General features: G+C 44.4%; 1 protein-coding gene across 2 annotated transcripts in view; it reads right to left on the reverse strand.

Moving 5' to 3' along the window:
* LOC121612383 (helicase ARIP4-like) overlaps nucleotides 1-17028 on the reverse strand; it is a 71468-nt gene extending 54440 nt beyond the window's left edge. Inside the window, exon 1 of one of the 2 annotated variants that reach the window (XM_041945231.1) lies at nucleotides 16945-17028. The gene's annotated coding sequence lies outside the window, so the exon portion shown is untranslated. The remainder of the gene's footprint in view (nucleotides 1-16944) is intronic. The other variant, XM_041945229.1, reaches the window with a different exon arrangement.
* Between the last annotated feature and the right edge of the window lie 1622 nt (nucleotides 17029-18650).

Consider the following 18650-nt stretch of genomic DNA (forward strand, 5'->3'; position numbering starts at 1 on the left):
AAATGTGAACACGACCACAGAACCTGTTTGACTTCAGATCCCCCCAGTACAAACATCTCAAAAGGAAACTTGCAAAAGCTTTGTTAGAAATGACTCACGCAGGACAGTGTGACTACATGCAGGATTCTGCAGTGCAGTTCAGATGACAGCAGCATGTCTAAAAGCAAAATAATCACCACGCTCTCATTTCACTTCACTTATGTTCAAGGGAGAGAAATAAAACTACTGCTCATTTTCCAGCGATACCTCCTCAAATCAGCTCAAGGCCTGTGAAAGGCCCCTGACCACGAGCTGGCAATCATTGCTGCTCGTGTGATTTTCCCTTTGTGATCCTCCTCCTCACATTTTTCTTCAGCTCCTCGTCACTGGCCTCCGTTTTCCTTGAGGAGAGCCTTGATGTCAGGAGCAATCCAGGATTTGTCTTTAGAAAAAACACCACACAGTCCTGGTGGGTACGGCAGTCTGCACACAGAAGTCGATTCAGTCCGGAATATCGCGCCGGAATGTCAATGTCATCCCTCTGAGCATCACTCATACGGATGACCTCCCATGCAGCTGTATCGAAACAGTCCTTCAAAGCCTCCTCAGCCTCGCTGAACCTTGAAATCTTTGATGGTATGATGATGACACTAATTCATCTTGTAGCTAGTGGTCTGTGCTTCTGAATGCCAACATTAACGTTAATGTTGCTTTCATAACTGAGTTTTTTCATTATTTTGCACTGGCCTGTACGCCCTAAAAAATGTTAATTGAAAATAACATTTACTTGAGCATGTTTTCTCTCAAATGGTAATTTTCACTTTTACACTACTCATTTTTTTATGGAAGCAATTGCACTTTTACTTGAGTACAGATGTTCAGTATCCGGTTACGGAGTGCTACCAGCTGTGGAGTGCTACCAACAAAATTGGGTCATCTCAGACATTTGGTCCAGGGTACTCGGTTGTAAATAATGCAAAAACCAGTAGCGACACCAGAAAAAACTCAATGACTTTAGTATCCACAGTGTATGGATAAGTTAAAAAGTAATGACGGGCAAAGAAGATCTAGAAAAGGCCAATTAAACTGAGAAAGAAGAGGACAAAAGCTTAACAGCGAGTGAGACCTGCTGTAACTGGGTTGAAACAAAGCAGTGTTTACTGCTGGTACCACCTGTGGTTTCAGTCGTCCAAACATCCTACACAGCCTCCTCCTGTGGGGATACAACCATGTGACACTATTTGTGCCTACAGCACTGAACATAAACCTATACTGCTTTAAAACAATTACCAATGCTGTCTCTTTCTACAGAGGCAGTATTACCTAAACAGATATCTGCATATGAATGCACATTCTGTAGGCAAGGGACAAGCTATCAGCTATTGTCTGATGATGACTTCGCTTTTATTCGTTTTTTATAACTGTATCTGCATTCATTTGCTCATCTCTGTCTATAGAGACTTGCCATAATGTTGTCCTTGTGTCTCAAGTTGCTAATCAGACTGTAAACGATGACCGCTGCACGGCAGAGGATTAGTCATTCTCATGACTTTAAGAGGTTGTTTAAACCCTCAAAATGTTTCAACAAATGACCAATGCTGATGCTTTTCTGTCTTCATAAATGTGGGCGAACAGGTGAATCATATACATCACCAACAAGAGACAACACGTTTCATACTTTGTTTTAAAAGCAGAAAGAGCATTCATCTATCCTCCATACTTCTCCCTTCAAACACCGTACAATAGAGGGAAGTTGCACTCTGAAAATACTCGGAAAAGTTTATGAGCATAAAGCCATGCTAGCAGCTCTGTGAAGCTATGCTTTAAGCTGAATGCTAATGTTGAGGTGTTTCAGTCTGGATAAAAGTGGTGGACAGACCGGCAGACACTGCCGTCCCTGCCACCATGCTGCAACCCTGATCTGCCACAAAACGACCCTCCTGCCTCTGAGCGAGCATTACTGCGTGTTGCTTAAGGACATTCGACAGTGCGGGTGCTCACGCTCTCCGATTTAAAAATGAGCCACCCAAATACCATGAAACTGTTATCGACCACAGACATCCTCTGCGGGGAGAGAACATTACTGGGAACTGGGAACGAGCGCATATAGTAGTTGGATCAGTGACATTCTTATGTAACATCACATGCCAAAGAAGTTTTGGCTGCAGATTTTGGCTGGGAGATAGTTAGTCTTTAAGTGTGCCTGTTACTGGTGTGTGTGTGTTTCTGTGTGTGTGTGTGTGTGAGAACATACTGTTCATGCATCTATGTCTAGGGTTGCCATTCAAAGCCAAACAGAGCAACTATCTTAGTACTGACATGGAAAACCCTGTCACCAAGAGGTCACACTGCCAAAAATATTACCGCTGCAGAAGCAGACTGTACTGAAGCAGCAACATTATAAAATATAAAAACTCTGCTTACAAGAATCGTATCTTAAAAATGCACGAAAGACTGTTTGCTGCTGTAGCGCAGGGTATATGACCATGTATGTTACGTTGAAAAAAGGTTTCTTACTTGAAAAAGAAACTTCCAGGACACTGAACAATCTGTCCTGCTCCAAAAAAACCTCCCAAAAAACAACAGTCCCTAAAAGCAACCTCACCGGACTAAAGCAGTCAAATGTAGGTCACATGAAACTCCCGCAGACATGTACAGCTTGTTGCTACCCGACATAACCTGAAGTCACATCCAGCCAAAACCACTTGATTCATTGCCATCAAGCTTTATGTAACTTTATATACCAAAGCAAAGCAGGCCAAACTGTTCTGTTCACGTCCGGCCTTCAGGCTCTGAAATAACAGTTACATAATTTACAGTATATGTTCTCTGAGCAGCTCCGCGTTAGTCCAGTACGTAGGTTCGCCTCCTGTTTTTACATTTCTTCTTACCTGACATGATCTTTTTAACTACCTGAATGTGAACATCTGTAAAATTAAATGCAATGCAGTCAGACAGGCCTGAATTAAAGCTTTGTGAAGCTTATGTTCAACTTTTCTCAAGACTGTATGATTCAGTTCAACGGATGAAAAAAAAATACAAACACCCTGAAATGTAATGAATCAGTGTAAATTTCAAACCTTGAGTATCAGCACAGAGGTCAGCATAAATCCTCGACGGTTTCAAAAAGAAGCTTCAGAAAGGTGGGATTTCTTGCAGGACTGTTGCCGCGGATTGCACGATGCTGTTGTGTGCAGGTGTTCGTGTTGTTGCCTCCACCCTTTGTAAAAGCTGATGTGTCGGCTCTGCACGGATCTGAGATTCTACCTGCTCCACAGAGGACAGCACAGGCAGATCTTTTTTTTTTTTAAGTATTGAACAAGACAGTTTAGAGATGGAAAAAGTGAGGAGTCGGTTCAGCTGAAAACTGAACCTGAATTTAAATGCAGCTATTTGTTCACAGTCCAACACCAACAACAAAGGCTGTGTAACGCTTTGCATTCTTAACAAACATTCACTCGATCAACACTTGACCTGAACTCAAAAAACGCAGACGCAGAACGAAGCCTCAATGACTTTGTCAGGGTTTGTGCCAAGTTAACAACTTTCACTGGGCTGAATGGAGCGTGATCTTGCAACAAGGTATCCAGTCCATGAAAACAACTCTGGGACCTGTACAACACATTCGCTGACAGTAACCATGGCAACAACCAGGACTCACATCTTAAAAATTAAAACTTGATGATGAATCTGCAGACATCACTCAACATACAGTCACACACGTTTTCACAGCCTTTTTCCAAAACTTTCCATGGTAAAACAAAAAAACCTGTGCACAGGACGTTCAACATGCACACCAAGATTCACAATAAACTTCCAAAAACATTGAAAATACTCGCCCACGGAGAGTTGAAATGTTAATAAAAAAAAGAATGAGCCGTGTGTGTTTTACCCCCTACACCATCTTACCTTACATAACCTCACGCAGCGGGCCAAAGAGGCGTTCCAAGCACATCTGATTCAGCCAACACTGCATTGTGGAGTGCAGCGTTTTTTTTCTTGGCCGGGCCAGACGGAGTGAGACGCAGTCTCAGTTCAGTGAGCATAGAAACGAGATGCTGATGAGGGCAAAGCATGAAGAGCACAGAGGGGGGATAAAAATAAAAGATGGAGACGTGAAGGCTGATCGGGGAGATGGACAAAGACGGGAGATGTGGGAGGGGAGCGGGTGTGTGGAGAGGCAGGGGGGAAGGGAACAGTCTGGTCTGTCTAGTGTCCTAAAAAACACCCTCTTGACCAAAGGGGGGAGGGGGGAGATAACCTAAATTACTGGTAAAAAATAGGACACACTGTAGCCTGGACCAGCATGAGATCACAACATACGTGAGGAATCTCCTCTCAAACTGAGTAATCCACTACTCTGAACACCTCCAGGCACTCGGACACAATGACAGCAGGAGCCCAAGACGACCCTTCAATGAAACCGCAGCAAATCCTGACGTTTGAGAGTCAGAGAATACCTGCAGGCCGTAATGATTAACCGATGAGGAAATTCCTTACAGATTAATTTTCTGTTAATCGACTAGTTTATTAACTGTTTCAGCTTAAACATTAAAAGAAAGAGTTCCCCTTTTCAAACCAGATCCCACTGTTCCAGTATCTGAGTTTTGAAACTCACAGTCCAATCAGACAAGACTTTAAATTTCTTTGGTTTTATGGCTATTTTGCACTTTTAGAAGCAAGTTGTCTGGGCTACATCTTCACTAGAAGCAATAGGTTGTGCGGTCCATTGATTTTTCCCTGGTTGGTGTGCAGGTTTGCAACAGTTTATAGTATTTTATAGTAAGAAGGCGGCTTCAGGTGAGAAATGGAGGAGAAAGATGGTGCTCCTGTATGAGGTTTTATTACATGCTGGAGGTAGACAGGTCCCAGCAAATTCTGAGCTTTGTAGTCTAACATCAGAGTCTTTCCTCTTGCACGAGAAGGTATTTTTATATATTTCTATTTTTTTCTTGCATTTACTGTGCATGGGATACCTTATTTGATTGCACTGTTCTCATTTGCACCTTTCATTACTGTTTGCACCCCCCGTGTTCTAAAGAGCTTCTGTAACAGTAAATTTCTCCACCGTGAGATTAATAAAGTTTTATCTATCTAATCTAATCTGAACGTGACACCAGTAGCCACAGGGAGGGAACTCAGACTATAAAGATTATAATTATCGTCTATAGGGTCAGACTGATGTGTGACATGTGCTTTTGATATTCATTTGCTGAGAAACAGAATAAGAAACCACCCTTATTTGCATTTTTTTGCTTTCACTTTCACCACAGTCTGCTGGATAGAGGTTCTTCCCAGAAACCAGTGATAAAACTGACAAAGCTAAAAGTCTGTCTGTGAAATTTGTATTTGCTTAAATGTTGTTTTGTCGTCTAATGAGTGTAGCTGCCCGTTTTCCAAAATTGTGTACTTCCTGTCTGAGAAATGATGTAATATACCATCGAACACCTTGGTAACGCAAACATACAGGTGCTATACTTTCTTTTCCAGACCCACTTTGTCATTTAAGCTCTGAGAACACATGAAATGTTTCATACTGAGGCTTTAATGGCCAAAATACCAGAGACTTTCCACTTCACATCTGCACCCACAGACACCATGTAATTACCTCCTGAAAACCACTGAGAGAGAGAGAGAGAGAGGGAGGGAGATAGAAGGAGAGAGAGAGGGAGGGAGAGAGAGGGGGAGGCAAAAAAAAAGACATAAAAATGAATGATAAAGGAGGAGGGGAGTGAGAAGACAGCTGCTTGCATAAGCTGCCTTACATAAGATCTGGCTAATAATGCCACTGTTCAGCTTACTAGAAGAAAGTTAGACAAGATGTATGCCAGACACACACACACACACACACACACACACACACACACACACACACACACACACACACACACACACACACACACACACACACACACACACACACACACACACACACACACACACACACACACACACACACACACACACACACACACACACACACACCCCTTTCACCACCTCTCCATCCAATCACCACATTGTCTTATTGAACTCCGCTTCACTCAGACACACAAGCTCGTACCCGCGGTTCATACGTCAGCAGTGTTGAACAGTGTGTACCAGGGCCTCATTATAAACCCTGCAGGAGGTCAGGGCAGGTTTAAACGAGGGGGGGACATGAACTGCATCAAGTCAAACTTTCCTAAAAAGTCTGATTTGGCACAAGCTGCTCAAGTTTAAGCAAATCTGAGATTCACTTTGCCAAAATATCTTTGGAATTCAGGGCTTTAAAATGAGCTCTGAGAAAAAATGGCGGGATGAAGCATGAAGGGCAGTTTCAGTCTCCGGTTTGCCTTATACCTCACCTTCACATCAAAACGGAGTTAATAAGCGCTGCTGAACATGTCGACGCTCATCATTTAGCTCTAAAATAGATGTGACTGGGAGAACACATGAAAGCAGAAGAAACAAGTGATGTGCTGATCAAAAAAGCTACAGCGTCCAAAAACGAATGAAAAGCAAAATCACTTCTGCGCACTGAATTTACTTGAGACAAAGATGTTTTCCTTTAATTTCCAAGCACTAACAGCAGATCATCACTGACAGCCCGGCAGACCGATGCACGACACCGATGTCAAATGACTGTGGCACCACCCGTGTCACAAAGGCAGCTCATTTGCAGAAATAATAAAACCCACCGACGCTGGAGTTTATGGCTCTGAAAGTGGATATTGTATAACACCTTCCTTTTATATTGCACTGGCTTACAGACTTAGAAGATCTGCATCACATCCCCCTGCTTGTGTAACAGAATTACACAATGCTGAAGCCGCTGGTGGTGGTGGCGGGGAGAGAGGGAGGGGGTTAACCCATCAAGTCAGTTTGCTTTCAATCAAAGGCAACATAATGCACACATGTGGTTCAGATACACACTGCATTTAGCAAACCCATCTATCTCTGCCCAATGTGTGTCAGTGCAGCTGGTTTGATTTCTAGATTTAAAGTACCTGCTCGCTGCGTTTTGATTTCATTGGTCAGGTGAAAAAAAGTATTTCTGATGTTCATATTGTTGAATGTTCAGCAGAGGGAACTGATTATTTCTCAGAATAAAATCTCAAAACGTGACATTACATTCGCTGACAGATGCTATGCGTAATTAAAATCCGTAGGCTGCTAATTAGGAAACGTTAGCGTGCTAACATGCTAAACGAAGAGTAGAGGCTGGTGTGATTGCAAACATTAGCCATGCTTCGCAACACCATCTTTGTGAGCATGCTAGCATTAGCATTTAGTTCAGCTCGCAGACACACACATAGATTGTAAATCCACACTCCATAGCACTGGTACGTATACTGTATACAGCATAAACTACCTGTCATGGTACACTGTTTCAGTAGCAAACAGAGCATAAAAAACAGACCATAACGTTTCATGAAATGTGATATTGTGATGAGTGATGTCAAACAAACTGCCACTTAAAAGTTGCTAGAGGTAAAGATTTAATCCTCTTTTTTTTGCAGCTCTCTTGCATTTACCCACAATGCATTTATTCTTTTCCAGGTGTGAGCAGCTCTTCCATTTCCTTTCTGCAGTGCACTGCATTCGTATCATATGCTTCGAGTAGATTCGTCACGTTGCGAGTCAGAACACGCTACATACTACTCAGAAGTGCAGTGTGGAGGTGGGAAGGCCCCAGCCTTGATGTTGACTAACTATCAAAGTCGTTACAGATCAGCTGATTTTCATTTGAGCTGGAAGTGGAAATCTGAGAAATAGGTTTTAAACCATGCAGTTACTGATTGTCAAAATGCTTCAGTTATGTTTTCAGATTTCTTGTACTTCTTCAATGTGTAGTATTTGCTTTGTTTGCATAATACTAAACAACAAACACTCGAATAGCAAAGTCCGAGAGTTCATCCTCGTTTGCCCATAGACAAGCTGAAGGTATGTGACCTGTGACGTATTCCTCTAACACCTGCAGCCTGCTGATTCTAGTTCAGACACAAACTGTTTCCTATTTCTGTCTTTAAAGCTGTAAATACCTACAACGCGTACAAGTTTACTCAGGATTAGCCTGCGTTTAATTCTTCAGCCTGGAGGTCACTGACACAAATTAGTGACCTGGATCAGTGAACAATGCTGACCTGCGCTGACTCGCCTCAGAGGTTATTTTTAAACAGGTAAACCCTCGGGACAGACCCACCTGGGTGTCGTATCTAATTCCCGCCCACCTGAGCCTCCGCTGGCCTGCAGCATGTGGGCACGATCTAACAAAGAAAACAAGCAGGAAAAAAACAGTGATCGGATGTGTTGGTGCAGAGCTTTTAGAAGCCAGACAGTGACGCCACCCATGAAGTTCTCCTAAATTCATTCAGTTTCTGGTCAGTCAGGAAGTAAAAGTGTTCATGTTTGTTCAGTCGTCTGCACAGCATCAAATGCAGAGAATTAACCTGAGTAATGCAGCAGCTCACACGCTTAATCAATACTTTGAGTCCATGTAGTGAGCTGGGAGAGGTCGAGAAGCAGCGAGGGAGGGATCCCCGGCTGCTCTCCAGCCAATCAGCGAGGGTTTAGTGGGTTCACTGGGGTTGTTTATGGTTCACATGGGGACACGGGAGGCGAAGGGTCTCCTCTGTTTAACCACATTCTGCCGGCTGCCAATACAAAACCGATGAATGACCTGAGTTACCTCAAAAAGTGACAGAAAGTGAAACAAAGCATCACCTTACACCTGAAGGTGGGAAAACTTAAGTCTGGTTGAAATATATATATATTTTAAATAATGATAAAAGTTAACCATCGTCATTTAGCAAATGTTCCGCAATGGTAGGTAGTAGATCTGAAGATGACCCAGAACTTTAACTGATCAACCATCAATTATATTATGAGTCATGGGGGTCATTTTTCTCCACAGGACTCAATTTCCTTCCACTATCCAGACCTTAGACAGATTCTTTTTTTAAACCTTGTTGGCAAGCCAGCAAATATTTATCAAAGAAATCCAATCTTAGCTTTTCCATCCGTCTGAGCCGACTCTTACCTCCTCTCTCAAGTTTACCAGACACACTGCATCTGAGGATCTAAAAGGGGACCGTGAACCAGCAAGGAACACAGAGAGTGGACGACAGATTGCTATGAAAGAATCTGGTGTTAAGGCTAAACGTGATCTAACATTTGATGCAAAAACAGGTCTGCAGGTGAATTAACGGACTGTTTCTTCACACCGTTGCTTTCCACGAACAAAGAGTCATTTCTAGGTGCCTGCCTCCAATAACCTGTCACATATTTTAAATAGTTCTGTAATGATAAGTCCATGGATCAACACAGAGTGTAACTGACTTTTTAGAGAATTATTTCATTGTTTTAAGTCATTTATGTAATAAATACCAGATATTCACTGCTTCCTGCTTCTTGGATCAGATGAAAGGATTTGCTGCTGTTGTCCAGTTTATATCATTTTAAACCAGCTCAGGAAAACTGTGACGGACATTTCTCACTATTTTCTGACATTTTGACCAAATAATAAATAAATAAAAACCTGTAATGACAATGAGTCCTCCTCGAACTATTATTGAACATTATATTCAACTGTGTCATATTAAAAGACTTGACTCTTGACCTTACTGTGCAAAACCAACACACGCAATAATTAGCTACCTCATTACTCAAACCATGTTTTGTGTATCTGCGATGACCCTTTCTGACCCCTGAGTTTAATCATTAATGTGACAAAAACAGAGTGTGACTCAACAGCTGCTGAAGTCGATGTGAGCAAGAAGCAGACAGCTTTGGGGCCGTCGCCTATCGTCTATGCATCGATGCTGCGACACACGCAGCCTGTGGCGTTCACGCTACCTGCAGTCACTCAACGTGTAAGAGGAAAACAGGAAAGTCTGGTGTGTGAGAGTAGGTCTGATTCCTGTCTGTTACAGCTGTGGTCACAACAGATGAGTGAGTTCACAATTAACCTGCTACTCTACTAATTAGACTGTTGCACAATTATCACCACGACGGCTCGGCTACGTTAGCGATACACACACAGATCGATGTAGACAGAAATACACACTTGTGTGTTTTCTTTTAAGGTGGAGCTAAAGGGTGCAGGTGCACACAGTGACCTAAGGCTTCACACATGTTAGACAGAGGCTTCTCTCTCTGAGCTGCTGCTGAGCGACGCATGCCGTTATTTAAACAGGGATGAACGCGACAGTCGTTGAACAGACTCTGCTAACACACGAGTCCAAACTAGAACAACATGTTGACGTGCATACACACACACAGAAACAGAGTGGTGTAATTTAGATGGGACGCAGAGATGAAGATAAACAAGACGACAGATGAGCACAAGGTGTCGCCATGGATACTGGTCAACAAATGACTAATGTCAACATTAGCAGGCGCGTCTACACAAGCAAACATACCCGGACACACACGAACACACACGTGCACAAACCGAGAAATACCCACGTAAGAGGAGGGAGTCTGGCCTGGCCTGACAGGTCTCCAGGAATCCTGACTCTTCGGTTTACACAGTCGTGACACACGCATTCAACGAACCACATACACACAACCTGAAAACACACATGCACGCGAACACAGACCAGTTATGCTGCTAACGACTAACGAGTCGTTAGGTTAAAGGGCAGACGCGCACACACAGACACACAACTGTGCTCTACATTTCAGTGCCTTGCAACTGATCCCAACCTAAAACTACACGCCTAACTCAAACACTGGAGGTGTGCTCAAAATAAAACGATCAATTCATTAATTTGACAAATTGACAAAAAAATGAATGAATTATTTTGATAAATGATCATTTCAACAAAGCGTTCTGAGTTTGCCAAAGCTCGGATCGCACATCAGACACGTTGAAATAACTAAAACTGTGAACTGAAAGTGCAGTATTGTTAAATTATCCTATATAAATAATCATTCTTATGATGAGGTTAAATGGGAAATTGCAGTGGTAGAAAACACACAAATCCCATCGACATTGGTCCTGACAAAGATAGAAGTACGAGAACAAAGAAGTGCAGAGAAAGACACACACTCGCTCTTCTCAGAGAGATCTAACACTAAAAATCTGGCGAATCCAAACAGATTTGTGCTCATCAATAAAAGCCTCGACTCAGGGAGGAAGACTTACGAGAGAGCTTGAAATGACAGCGACGATGTTAAATCATTAAAAGTTTACATGTTCCCTGCAGGATGAGGCCCTGAGGGGAGTTTGTTTTCCACCGGCTTGGTAGAGTCTTTCCATTAAAGGAAAAACAGTCTCGAGGCGAAACAGGCAATCATAGCGCTCGTCATTTACCTTAGCTCAGCTAACAGCCCACACACAGCCCTGAGGTGTAACGCTCATCTGCGTATTAGTGCCCTAAGAACGCACAAACGCCGTTATTTTACTGCTGCCACATGAACACAAGAGCTCCACACTCGATGTTTGATCACAGGCCTACAACTTTCACCCCAACTCCATCAGCTGTTAAAGCACAAAACAACGAACAGATTCATCAATGCTCTGTTGAGTGTCATAGTCTTCACCATCGGCTCAAGTTAACACCACCTGTACCAAGTGACGGTAAACGAGTAGCTACAGATGGTTCAATGTTAAGCTAAACACCCCGATATTGTTCTCAGGAGTCACTGGAGGCTAAACTAAGAGCTACAAAAACACTGGAATCTGTTGATCTCACCACTGTTTTAAATGCAGGTTCGGCCTTTAAGGATGAATTCACAATTCCTTGAGTCCATCTTCAGACAACGTCCAGTTGTCCATATGAACATCAAACAGCTGAAAAGCTGTTTTTTTGAAGGTGTTCTTGTATTAAAGCGTCACAGTGAAGTGATTCTAATACGCATAAAACAAGAAACCAGATGTGTCAGTTGAGGACAGTCTGTCAGGAGCATGAACCGAGCCTGTGACCTTTCAGCTGTGAGACGGTTCCTCTGACAACCGAGCCACCCCGCTGCCAAGATCGCTGACGTCCTTTTATCCCACTTTCCCTTCATTGCTGAGACAGATCCGTCCTTCCAGCTCCAGCTCCAGCTTCAGAAGGTATATATCCATGTACAATGACATAACGTACAGCGGGTTCATTGCTGTGAGCCAGACAGTGGTCCCTTGCTGTATCTGTTCCTGGCATGACCGTGATAAGAATCATCTTTTCCTGAACTGAGAGATGAAAACTTAACAAGACAGATGACTGTACATGACCAATCAGGGACCTTCCCCTCCCATGAAACATTTAACATGTTATAGTTAGAAAACGAGTGAAGTGTAGTAGGTCAGACACGCGGCGGTCCATCCACTCCCACCATGTTTTAAAGAATTACTAAAACATGAGAAGCAGCGCAGGTCAGAGTCTGTCGCCCTACATCCCTCCACCCACCCCTCCGTCCCCGTCAGCCTCAGTGGTTCAAACAACTGTGACTAAACCTCTACTTTAACCTGCCGTCCCGGCTGTGTTGTGTCAGTCCTCTCTAGATATGAGCAGCGGAGGTCAGTCAGTCTGCCCGGCAGGCCTCTCTCTGGCCCTTGCTGTTTAGAATGGAGTCTAAGCCAAAGAGACCCTCCCCCACTGTTTTAGGATTCAGGGTCAGGGAGACCCTCGCTGGTCTAACCTCCCCCTTTTTGTCCTCATCTATAGCACAGCTCAGAGAGACAGACGTCATGCTCTTATTTCCTTAATCGATGGTTTAATACTAGGAGTTTTGATCAAATATCATTCAGACTATTGTACTGAAACTTGTTTTCATTCTTCTCAGCATTTTGTTAATGTAACAATAAAATACAAGGTTCTTCACTTCATTGTGGGTCTGATTGTGATCCTTGTGTACAAAACTCAGCTAAATAATTCAGATTTCTTACTTCACAATGCAGCTTCAACCCCAAGGCAAATCTTTTCACAGAATTTTGTAAATTGAAACTATACTTCTAAAAACAGCTTTTTTAAAAACAGACAGATAATCTGAGGCGAGCCTTGGTGGAAGGTTTGCTTCACACACATCTGTACTGTGTCGTTTCTGTCACTCTTCATCAAGTGAAAGTGATACCACTGATACTGCTGCTGTTCATCGTCTCTGTACCTGTGCTCTGTGCAAGGAAAATTAGAATACAGTTGAATCTGATCTGATCTAGCAGGCTAGCAGCTGCCATCAAAAGCTAAAGTGATCAGCGTTTCCCTCCATGATTTTTTGTCTGATGCTGACTGACACAAGTCACCTAATTAACAGTTTGCTCGCTGTCGTCCATCTCTATAACAACAATGACTCAGGACTTACAACCAGCGTTATTCAGAGATCATTGCTCTCATTTACATCCGACTTACTTATTGCTGCAGCCTTGGTCCTTTGACGGACATTACCGACCGTGCCATCAGGCTGCGTGCAGACGCTTCCTCCCCTCTCACAGACAAACACAACATCTCATTTGATGTTCATCTCCATTAATGTGCATAACTGTCAAGGAGGCCGGCAGTCGCCACCCTCCTGCTGCCCTCGCTCTCTCCACAGCTCAGCCGCCCTCCGTCCTTCCGTCACTCCACTCCTGTGCTGTGTCGAGCACTCTGTTCCTGTACTCAGACTCCCGCTGAGCTCGGTAGCGGGAACAAACTGAAGGATGTGAGGATGAAAAGACGGATGAAAAGGACTAGATCATCCTTTTGATCCAGAGGACAGAGAATCTGCGTCTAAATGGGACCAAAATCAAAGAAGTGAACCTGAAACGAGCCTACCAAGTCTGCAAATGTTAGTTAATTTGGGAGTTTGTAAATCTGTAAAGTAGACACACATGGTCTCTGAGCAGAGTTTCCAATAGCTCAACAGTATCGCATGATCAAACCATTCACTCCAGACTGTCTGCTGTAAGCAAACATGCAGCCTTCACACAAACACACACCTCCACCACCATGAGTCCAGGTCCATTAACCCCCTCCCCAATTCTGACACTCAGTTACTGCAGGTTTAAGATTTCTACAGACAGACGGAGCTTCACACACAAGCAAACTTTTTACAATGACGACCGACTTGTACAACACTTTACCCATCATCTTTTTTTTTCCTGCAGGCTGCCTGAGAGAATGAAGAAAAGCTAAAAAAAAAAAAAGAAAGAAAAAAAGCAAGAGGGCTCCATCAGCTAAGGTTGCATCTGGCTGAGGCGGTTCGCTGGATACCTGATCCAAGGTCAGATCAAAAGAGCAGCGTCTCTGAATCCACACTGTCAGCAGAGGCAGAAAGAAAAGCCGGAGAATCAGACTATTAGAACATCCTCTACCTGCCGTGGGTCGGTCAGCCTGGTGCAGAAACCAAAACGCATGATCAGGTTAGAAAACTCGCCTCAAAAAAGAAAGAGCTACAATATTTGACACAGCTTTAACAACGTGTTGATGTTCCGACACACCACACACAGTGGTCATTACCACACAATTAGATGAGTACTTAGCACTAACGGGTTGGATCACAACCATCTCTGGAGTCTGGACTACACACATTACGTTTCATGACTGAAACTTGGATGGTTGTGAGGCTATCAGGTTGTCAAAAACATAAACAGACAGACACACCTCACCTTAATTAACCATGACCTCAGAAATGGTGTTTTGGCTCATCAGAACCGGCAATTAGAAGCAACTACAGACAACGAAGCACCGATTGATCACGCCTGTCACGACGAAGCCTGCCCTGAACAATGACGTCTGGTTCCTCGGGACACTCAAACAGTTTTTAAATTGCTGCTGGGTATTCAATATTCACGTCCTTTACCAACAACTGATCATCGATCACTTGCCAACAATGACACATTCCACACTCACAGCTAACCGTGTTGAATGTTGTCCATTCCTTATATGAAATGGGACAATATTTCAGTGAAACGTGTCCAGAACGTGTCAGTACTGACAGGTTAGACCACGGGAGGATGGTTGGGCTTGTTGACATGTAGACATTTCACTTCTCTCGTCGTGTGTTCCACTACACCATACACACCGATCTGCCGTTTATCAAACATACGCAGGCAGACAGAAATCCACAGTACAGGACGACAACCTCAACTGACCAGAGTGCACTGCGGCCAGAAGACATGTTGGGTATTGATTAAAAGGAAGGACTCTTCCTGTTTCCCAGCTCTCGGTGTCACTTACTCCCCCCCTGCACGGACATGCTCTCATCACTCTGCGGGGGTTGTAAAGAGGGAATCCGGGAAGTGGAGGAAATCACTGAAGCACGCGGAGGGAAAGTGAGTTCATTGAAGTGCGGAGTTATACCTGAAACATTCAGCAAGAAGTTAGCCATGACAGCGAGCCAGCATCCACTGTACCGAGCCTGTGGCACCGGCACACATAAAGGGAATGCAGCCATAATTAAGGTTATTAGTCTCACCTGTGCGTTCCCTGCTGTCAGAATAAAAGCCATGTAAAAGGTCTAAATGGGACACAGCAGCCTAAGTCTTGAGCTGGCTTTACTTAAGCACTCTGTGTTTATGGGATACCAGGTAAACTCACCAACTTGTTGAACTGGTACAATTAAATGTTTCCAGTTCTTACAAGCAATTAAACATGCACTTTGGTAACCTGAGAGCACGCTTCCCCCTCACTTTGCCCTTCATCACACCATGGAGACACTACAGTATACCAACCTTTTAATCAAATGACATGGCTCAGCGTTTTCACAGAGCCACGAGTCTGACTTTGAAGGGGAACGCCACCACTTTTACAAATCAAAGCCAGGTCTCCGGGAGTGCTGCTGCGCACGTGACAGAAAGGTGTGCGGGCCGTTTTGTGGCTCCGGGAGAAGCTGCAGAAAGTCTGATGAACAGTTACGTTCACCGACGTCACCTGAGTCAGCGTCGGCTGGAGCTGAAGACTACAAGAAGTGAGGTTATCAGACCTCTGAAGCCCACTCCTCATCTCTGATCAAGGCTAGCATCTTAAGGCTACATTAGCAGCTACCAGCATAACACACTCGAATCTGTGTCTGAACTCGGAGTTGCATTGTGGGTAATCATCTTTAAAATAACTATGAACCCTGTCCACTGCAGGTGCAGTGCTATGTGCTCTAAGTCTTTTTAAGTTGAGTCCAAGTCTAGAGCCCCACATCCGCAGCTCTTATGTGGGACTTGCTGTTAAGCACTTCAGCCTCTCTCGGGCCAGTTCAACCAAAAGAAAAGCAGGAAAGCGACCACTCAGTCAGGCTGCTGACACATACATCTGCCACTTCTTCCCCTGATCTCGTGCTTCAGAGCCCCTCACGTCTCTGTGGAGCACCTGCATACGATCAACGCTGACAGGTCGTGGACCATCTCACCTCCTGCTCCCACATGCCTCAAATCTTTGATCACAGTGGATACCACCAGCGTCCTCACTGAGTGCCGCTGTGCTGAGCCCTGAGCCACCCCGAGTCTGCTCTTTAACCTCTGGCTGCAGCCCCCCTTGGCTTCATTAGACCGCCCCTTGCGCAAAGAGTTCACCCAGTTATTCTGGCAACTTTATGGGTCCAGCTGCACACTGCGCACAACAGCTCATAACTCATTTAAGTCACTATGGAAATGTAAAGCACCTAAATTGCCGTTTAAGCCCGAATTTACATAACTCTTTACATAAGCCACTTCCTCTTCGGTCTGCCTGGCTGTTAGGTAACGCGGCCACACGCTGGGCGCCCGTCGGCTTCGGCGAGGCTCCCAACAGCCCGCAGATGCGTCTGTCAGCTGGGGCTGCTGACGGCCGCGTCCCGCAGCTTTCATCTCCGCCGCGGTGGCGGCGTGTTCCGAGGACCCGGTGTGGAAAAAAAGGAAAAGGAGAAGCAGCGTGTTCGCTCGTTTCATAACACGGAAGGAGGCTGCAACGGCAATGCGGGCGGGAGGGAGCCGAGGCGCGCAAGTGCGGCGTGCTCCTCTATTGTCTGGAGCCTAATTGACGCCCCGCGCCGACACAACGCAAACAGAAAGACGCGTCCGAGGGGACGCGGGGCCCGGTGCGCGGCTCTCACCTTCCGTCCCCCGTTTCTGCGGCGGGTCCCTCCGAGTGGAAAGCTTTTTGTTTGAGAAGTGGTAATGAGATGCGGGCCAGGCTCGGCCGCTCGCACTCATTCATCAGTTTCTCGGCGAGAGAGGAGGGTCGCCCCTGCTGGTCCCTGCATGCGCTCCGCACCAAAAAGGCATTACGAAAGTTCCGGAAGTGCACGAGCATCCAAACTGTCCAGAGGTTACTGAAGGCACCAAAGCTGCACACAGACACAGCGCGCTCATTCAATGCTGCTCTAGTTACATGGTTTGTCTGTATTCTTATATATATTATTAATACATATTAATATTAAAACTAGAAGTTTTTACTGCCTGTCAACCTTCCAGCCTGGTAGGTTGCCCACACCCTTTGTTTTATTGACAATTAACAAAATAAAACCCACAATGCATCACTTTTCTGAATGCAGCTTTAATTTCTAAATACTTCATCTAGTGATTCTTATTGAGCATGTTAGGACTCACCGCTCAGTGTCTAAACGTGTGAGGGGCTGTGTCTCCGATGAAGCTGGGTGGAGTTATGCTGCAGAGTACATGATGTTACCAATGTGTGTGTGCACCCGTGAACAGCACATACCCTCACACATTAACAGGAAACACTGTCTGGGCACGAAGGCTGTGCTGGACTGGCATTTGCCAGGTTGTTAAAACTCTGTTGCAGCTGGGAGAGCAGCAACCTTTCACTCCAGTTGATCTATGAGGACTTGGAGGACTTCATCTAGCTGCTACTTGATGCTGTGGTTAGACCAGAACGGGCCTGTCTCATGGGGGAAAATCCACCTGCCAAACACACGTGTGACTAATAATAAAGTGGCTGTATTCCACTTCCAGGGCTATGGTATTATGCTTACTGGCACAGCTACAGCGACTTCAGTGCACTGAAATGTCACCTTTTCACTTGTTAATATTCAGTCCCGGTGTGAGATGGACAACTTGCTTTCTAGACAGAGAGTAAATGCAAATTTGACACTCCTTGCTAGAATAAATAAATGAATAAAACTTGGTATGACTGCAGCATAGGCGGAGGTCGTACTTGCTCATGGACATGGACTTCAATGAATCATCAGACCAAATAGAAAACCTTCAGTGGTGATTGTTCTCCGTTAGTGAGATGGCACATGTTCTGAATGAAATGGCATGATTGAGAAGAAACGGGAAAAAAAAAAAAAAAAACATGTATGAGAGTGTCGCTTCACGTCTTCTCTTTTAGACCGTGTGTCAGTTTTGTAGTTTTACAGTTTTAGTGGGTGTACAATATTTCTGGAGTCAAGCTGAAGTGAAAACCACACCCTTGGGTTCACGTGTCAGGCAGGGAACGAAGTTCAGTTCAGTACTTCACGAAAAATCTTTCATACCTGCTTTTGTCGGTTAAAGCCGTGGAAAAAGGTGAAGCATGGGCCAGCCGCTGGTGGTGCAGTCCACTTTCATGCTTTCATTAGTCTCCTAAATGATTTTACCAATGTGTGTTCACTAAAGTTTGACTTCTGGGCTGAGAAGTGAAAAGTCATTGATTATGATCCGCTTGATCTGTACTTTAGATTAAAACAAGTGAATAAATTCCTCCTCAAGCCTTTAATCTAACTGAAATCTTATTTTGACTAATTGCCCTCAGGCATACCCAACCATCTAACATTTCCAGTAGCTGTAGCCTGAAGGTGCATACAGGTGGTTTGTT

Source organism: Chelmon rostratus, chromosome 10 (assembly GCF_017976325.1).
Source record: "Chelmon rostratus isolate fCheRos1 chromosome 10, fCheRos1.pri, whole genome shotgun sequence".
Classification (NCBI taxonomy): Eukaryota; Metazoa; Chordata; class Actinopteri; order Chaetodontiformes; family Chaetodontidae; genus Chelmon; species Chelmon rostratus.